We start from the raw sequence: 6,111 nt of genomic DNA on the forward strand, positions 1-6,111 counted from the left end.
TTTTCAATGCATTACACTTACTAACTATTGTTTAATAAAAGCATTCCGTAGTCCGAAATAAGCAATAACTATGGCCAATTACGATCTAATGTTAAGGGATCCATAACGCAACCTGTAATATTAATTTTAATGACTATCTGAATGCCATGCAAATGCAAATAGTGTGAAAAATAACTTAGTATTAATATCATGAATACATGGAAAAATAACTTTTATTTGATTTCAAAGAAGACTAGGCTGAGAAATTATTGGCCCCCCCTGTAGAACTAGGATTAAAATTGTTAATTAATCAAAAAGTGAATATGATGGCCCATTATCAGTGGAGGTTAAAAGACTCGACGTAAAATTTACAGTTTAAATGATTATTTCATAAACATACAAATCTTGTACATACGAGAGTGTGCTAAAAATTTCGCCTCGACTTAAGTCAGAAGGGGTCCTTTTTATAATTTTTAATAAAGTGGAAAAAGTAAATTACATTAAAAAAACTGAGATCTTTCTAGCTGTAGCTGTAAAATTACAACCAATCCTCTGGGAATTTTGAAAAATCTCTCAATAAGTTTCAAACATTTATGGAAAAATAACTTTGGGTGTCTTTTTACTACTTAAAACTGTAAAATTTAAGTTTAAAACCGACATGAGAATAAGTAGATTTTGACTTTGGGGTATTTTTTCTCTTTTATCACAACTATGTTTTAGGCTGGAGCTTATGTAAACAATGTTCCCTAAGAACTATAATTAGTAACTGTCATAAATTCTCAACACAATTCTTATTAGATGGTTTATTAAAAAAATTGCTTAGCGAATGGAAAAATAAATTTAAAAATTAAGAAATTAATGAGATTAAAAAAATTTTTCAAGTTAATAATACTATTAACATCAATATAACTTTTTATTGTTCAATAGAAAATTAAATACTTAGAAGAAAATGACAATAAATAGAAAAAAATAAAATTGAAAAAAAAAATATTAAAAAAAAGGATTAGTTAACACTGATTTATTAATGATGCCCAAAGTAAAAAGAATAACATTTAGGAAAAAATAATCGCATAAAATAGCAGACAACAGGTATATAAGGGAGCTTTCGGAGCATTCCACTTTGTTGTGCCTACAATGATTGCTTTTCTTCTAACTCTTCTTGCATTTGCAATTGTCTTTAAAGCGGAAGGGGCCCCTACCTATAACTCTTTTAATGAGAATGCGACGTAAATATCACTTTATCTTAACTCATTTCGAAGTAATATGTTAAGCAAGTGTTAAAATTGCTATAAAAGCACTTATATATATTTTTGTAACAGTATGGTATAGAAAATTAAATTTTATTAATTTAGACTTTTGATAACAATATCTAGATTGTTAAATTAAACTTTAGCTATCCATTTTTCAATTTTAACCTGTTTATTAATAAATTTATTTTCTGGAAAAAATTTGTAAAAATATATGAAGGAAGGGCGCCTTAGACCTAAAGCTTTCCGTGGAGCAAGGAGTGGAAAAGGACTCTACCAATTTAAAGCCGTAGTAACTTACTAATTAACTTAATTTAAAACAACTAAAAGTGAATTTTAAAGTATAAATATTAATTATAATAAACCCCCGCGAATATTTTATTAAACCTAATGTTTAACGTTTACTGCAAACATAGTGTAATTCTGGATGTTGCTGAGAGAGAGAGACTAATGAACCTTACGTAATTAAGTATCACTTTATCTTAACTCATCGCGAAGTAATATGTTAAGCAAGTGTTAAAGTTGAATAAAAAGCTTTTTATATATATTGATATAACAGTTTGTTATAGATAATAAAGCGGTAAGGTGCTGTGAATTTTTAACCTTACTTATATATCGTTGATGAATAAACCTCATTACTTAGGCATTTACTAACGATAACTTATTGCTTAATGCTTACAGCAAACAGGTTAGCGTAATTCCGGGTGATGCTGAGAGAGAAGAATTTTCAAATTCCCCTTCTCCGTAAGTTTAATTAAAAATAAGCTAATTATGTATCGCAGTTCAATATAATTACTCTTAATAAGACTACTCTCTGATTAATAAATTGCACATTTTAATTTTAAAAATAATAATTTATCTATTTTTAATATTTTTTTCACGTTTGAGAGTATTCAATACCAAAAATTGGTCGTATACTGTTTTTTAAGCGCTATAATTGTAGTCTTACTAAATTACTTATTTCAAACGTATCTTATGCTAATAATAAATATGAACTGAATATTTTTAAACTTATCATTGTTGTAGAGGTACCATATGAATCTTTTTATTTTACAGTCAACATAAATATGGGCCAACTTATTATTTTTCTTTAACTTAAGAGAGCACGTTAGAAAATACGTACTTCTGTCAAACTCTTCCAATAACACTTAATAACCCATTTAGTTATTCACATTCTAATTTCTTTTTTTATTATTATATTAACTATTTACATCTATAACCTGTTTGCTTCGGTAACCAAAAAAAAGTTGTGACGTCATAACTTAACGTTTCTGAAAGTTTATTTTTAAGCTTATTATAAATAAAATGCCTACTTACTAAATAAAGTAAAATTGTAATTACAAATATTTTTATTGCTAATAATTTTAAATTTAATATTTTAATTTATAATAGTAGTGGCCATAGTACACCCTTGGATCACTAAAAAAAATGGTACGGAGGCTGAAAAGTTAAACGTTGGTGACGAAGTATCAAAATTTAATAAAGTTTAACTTATTAAAGCCCAAAAAATTGCTTAGTAATGTTTATAGTTTTATAAAGTGGTTTATCTCGAAAGAAGTAATCATAGTAAATTCAATAGATAAAATTGGCTAGTCTTTCTAACTTCCAAAAAGAATATTAACTACAAGTTAACTTTTTCAAAAAAAGAATTTGCAACTAGTAATTTAGTTTCCGTTAACTTTTTCAGTTTATTAAAACAATGAACAACGAACAATTTTATATCTACACATTAAAAACTTCATTTCCTTTTTCAAAGTATAAGTTTTCAAGTTTATTATAACTTTATTTACGGCGCTAATCATAAAGTGAGGTGAGCTGTTACTTTTAAATTTTATAGAAATATTTAGATTGATCTTAGCAAGTATACAAAGTTTTTATGTTTTTTAAGAAGGCATTTTATATTTGCTGGATATAATTGTAGTACAAATATTAATGTAATTGGGTGTATGAGCCCAGTTTCATGATGTATTTAATAATAAATGGAAATCTCTTTTAATTGAATCCGCGAACCACTAGTTAGCTTTCCCTTTTTAGACCAAGATTTTTAAAGTTAATAGAAAGTTTTCATTATTTTTTTTTCAAGTCTAATTTACTACTACAGTCATAAAGTGTACAGTTACTACAGTCGTAAAGTATACAGTTCATTTAATTAAAATTATTATTTGTCATTATCACATAGGTAACGCCCATGTTTTATTAATTTTAAGTTTTTAAATATGTTTTTGTAACGGGTGTGATAGTATTTCTGTGTGCCATTATGGTACGATATTCATTTGTATGGAAAACCGGAGGTATTATATTATTCTAAAATTTTTTTTTAGAATGTGTATGGGAATACTACCAGTTATATTAAAAGTTTGGATTTCTCTGTAGGTCTCCTTCACTTATTTACAAATTGTTGATTTTATAAACGCTTAGCTTTTTGTATTCATTGAGAGAAATTTTATTTGGTTCTACTAAATATTCAATAAATCGATCTAATTTTATTTAACTTTAGCTTAAATGGTGTCTTCGGCAAGCTCACTTTAATTAAACTTGATTTCAACCCTTCTCTCTAATGTTGTGTACTATTTACGAAACTTTGTTCTTTTAAGAAGGTCACTAAACTTTGGAAGAGTATTTGAAATCTCTTGTTTGATTGCCAGTTTACGCTTTTATAATGTTTGAATTAGATAAGTATTATATTTAGCCCATGGAGTATATAACATTTACTTTTTAACTTTATTAGCCCAGTTACGATACTAAACGCAAGGTGGGGGTTACTAGACAATTACTAGCTAGGAGAAATAAATTTGTTATAATTCGGTCTGCAACGTTGGATAATTTATGGGTTTGCTTTCACTTAGTAGTATACTTTTACTTATCACAATGGTTGTATAAAATGGTCAATTATTTTATATAGGTCTTTTTCGCTTTATACCTATTCCTAGACGCAAATGCCTTCGAAACGTTCTTATTTTTTCCTTATATAAATCTTTAGAACCAAGAATATTTATAAAAAAAACTTTTCAACTACACATAGTAACATCACGACAATCTCAGTTTTTAATCAAACAAAGTCATTAGATTGAAAAATTTCCAGAGGTAAGATACTCTGGCATTTCCTCGGATTTCCTTTGTTTCTTTAAATTTATAACCAAATTTACATTTATTTAATAAATAACTTGACATTTCTTATCACTGAAGAAAACCTTCTTTTAGAAGGTTATATGAACAGAGCATCTTCCCAAGTAAAGTTCAAGTCTTTGAATTGTTCATTGCCGGTAGGATAAAGAAAAGCCTGTTTCTATAAAATTTTTTTCAAGTTAATTAAAGATTTTAAAGTGTTAGTTTTTTTAACGCCGGAGTTATATAATACATTGATATCGAGTACGTACTTTGATATAAGTTCTGGTGTTTTATGATTTCTTGTTTTAGATTTGTTTATTGTTTGAACTTTTTTGATTTTATAAAAGGTACCCTTAAAACTTTTATTTTTGAGTTACGAAAAAAAAATTCGATTTATTTACTATAGGTATTATTCAATAGCGTTATTAGGGTCGAGTAAAATTTTTTCTTTTAGTGATTTATGGCCAAGTAAAGTCAAAAATATTTTATTCAAAAATAATTTTGTAAGCTATAAATCATTTAGCGATTCTAGTATCCCCCTTTTTTTTTTTTTTTTTTTTTCGATAGAATTGATTCATTTGAAATCAATTTTATTAAGTTTTACAGAATTTAATTTTTTTTTAACAATTGTCTTGCTTAATTATGTACTTAATGAAAGTAATATTAAATATATAGTTAAAAAAAAAAAATTAATTTGACAATTGGATGCTCCTCTCTTGGGGATCACGCTCAAGCCAAGCATTTACAACACGGCGTTATACTTATAAAAGCCCTCTTTTAGCAACTGCTTGAAAGATTATTCTCGAGTTATTAATTTCTCTTGTTAACTTTGCGAATAATTTTTGGCTATAATAGTTTTTACCTTCTTCAAAACAAACTGGAAGAAGTCATAAGTATTTTTAAAAGTTATAATGACGATAACGCTGTACATCAGTTTCATATAAGTTTATTTAGATTATTTTTTACCAATTTTTTGATTTATTATCTTTGTACAGATTATTTTTAGCAGTATTTTTTGTAGGTAGCTTAATTTGTTTATATAATTATATATTCTGATCTAATTACTATATTATGATCAGGAACGTTTGCCCGTATAATGCGTGATTTAGTTAAAATGATTGACCTTTGAAGCGCTTGAGCTTTTTAAAACGCTGGAGGATAATATATCAACCACTAAAAAAGCAGTTTCTTTTGTGAATTCATTAAAAAAGTTATAGTCTCTACTCGATTATTATAAACTAATTTCACTTTTATATTTTACTTTTTATTATGCGTATACCGTTATAGTTAATTATAACGTTTAATGTATTTATTACATATAGTTAACAGTTTTACTACATAGTTAAAGGAAATATGGCTCTCTTGAAAATTTATAAATATTAATTGTGACCCAGTACCATAAACTTGCGCACTTTTTTTTTCGTGCCGAATAATATGTTTATCTATTTCTCTTTTAACAAGTATTTAATTTTTCTCTTTTTTTTATTGTTTGCGAGAGGGTTTTAAAAACAAATAATACACCTATTAATAACTACAGGGAATTTATTAGTAAGGTTATGCAGGTCGGGCGTTAGTATAGTAAGTATCATAATAAAGTGTCCATTAGAAAACATTTTAAAAAATTTGAATTGTTATAATTTATTAATGTTATTCGTGTACATAAAAATAATAAATATACATGAAAAATAATAATAATATATATTGATACATATATATTTTTTGATAAATAATGGATATTGTATTAAAAAAGCTTTTGCTTATAAACTCTCGTAAATAC

General features: G+C 26.4%; 1 long non-coding RNA gene across 1 annotated transcript; it reads left to right on the plus strand.

The window, feature by feature from the left end:
• Window positions 1–1,118: 1,118 nt before the first annotated feature.
• LOC135145896 (uncharacterized) lies at window positions 1,119–2,687 on the plus strand. The gene is made up of 5 exons (XR_010283614.1): window positions 1,119–1,205; window positions 1,447–1,515; window positions 1,643–1,687; window positions 1,908–1,970; window positions 2,619–2,687. It is a non-coding gene; the product is annotated as an uncharacterized LOC135145896 (long non-coding RNA).
• Window positions 2,688–6,111: the final 3,424 nt, after the last annotated feature.

The sequence above is a fragment of the Zophobas morio genome, unplaced genomic scaffold (genome assembly GCF_036711695.1).
Source record: "Zophobas morio isolate AGI-343-1 ecotype UQ-CSIRO unplaced genomic scaffold, CSIRO_AGI_Zmor_V1 ptg000201l, whole genome shotgun sequence".
Classification (NCBI taxonomy): domain Eukaryota; kingdom Metazoa; phylum Arthropoda; class Insecta; order Coleoptera; family Tenebrionidae; genus Zophobas; species Zophobas morio.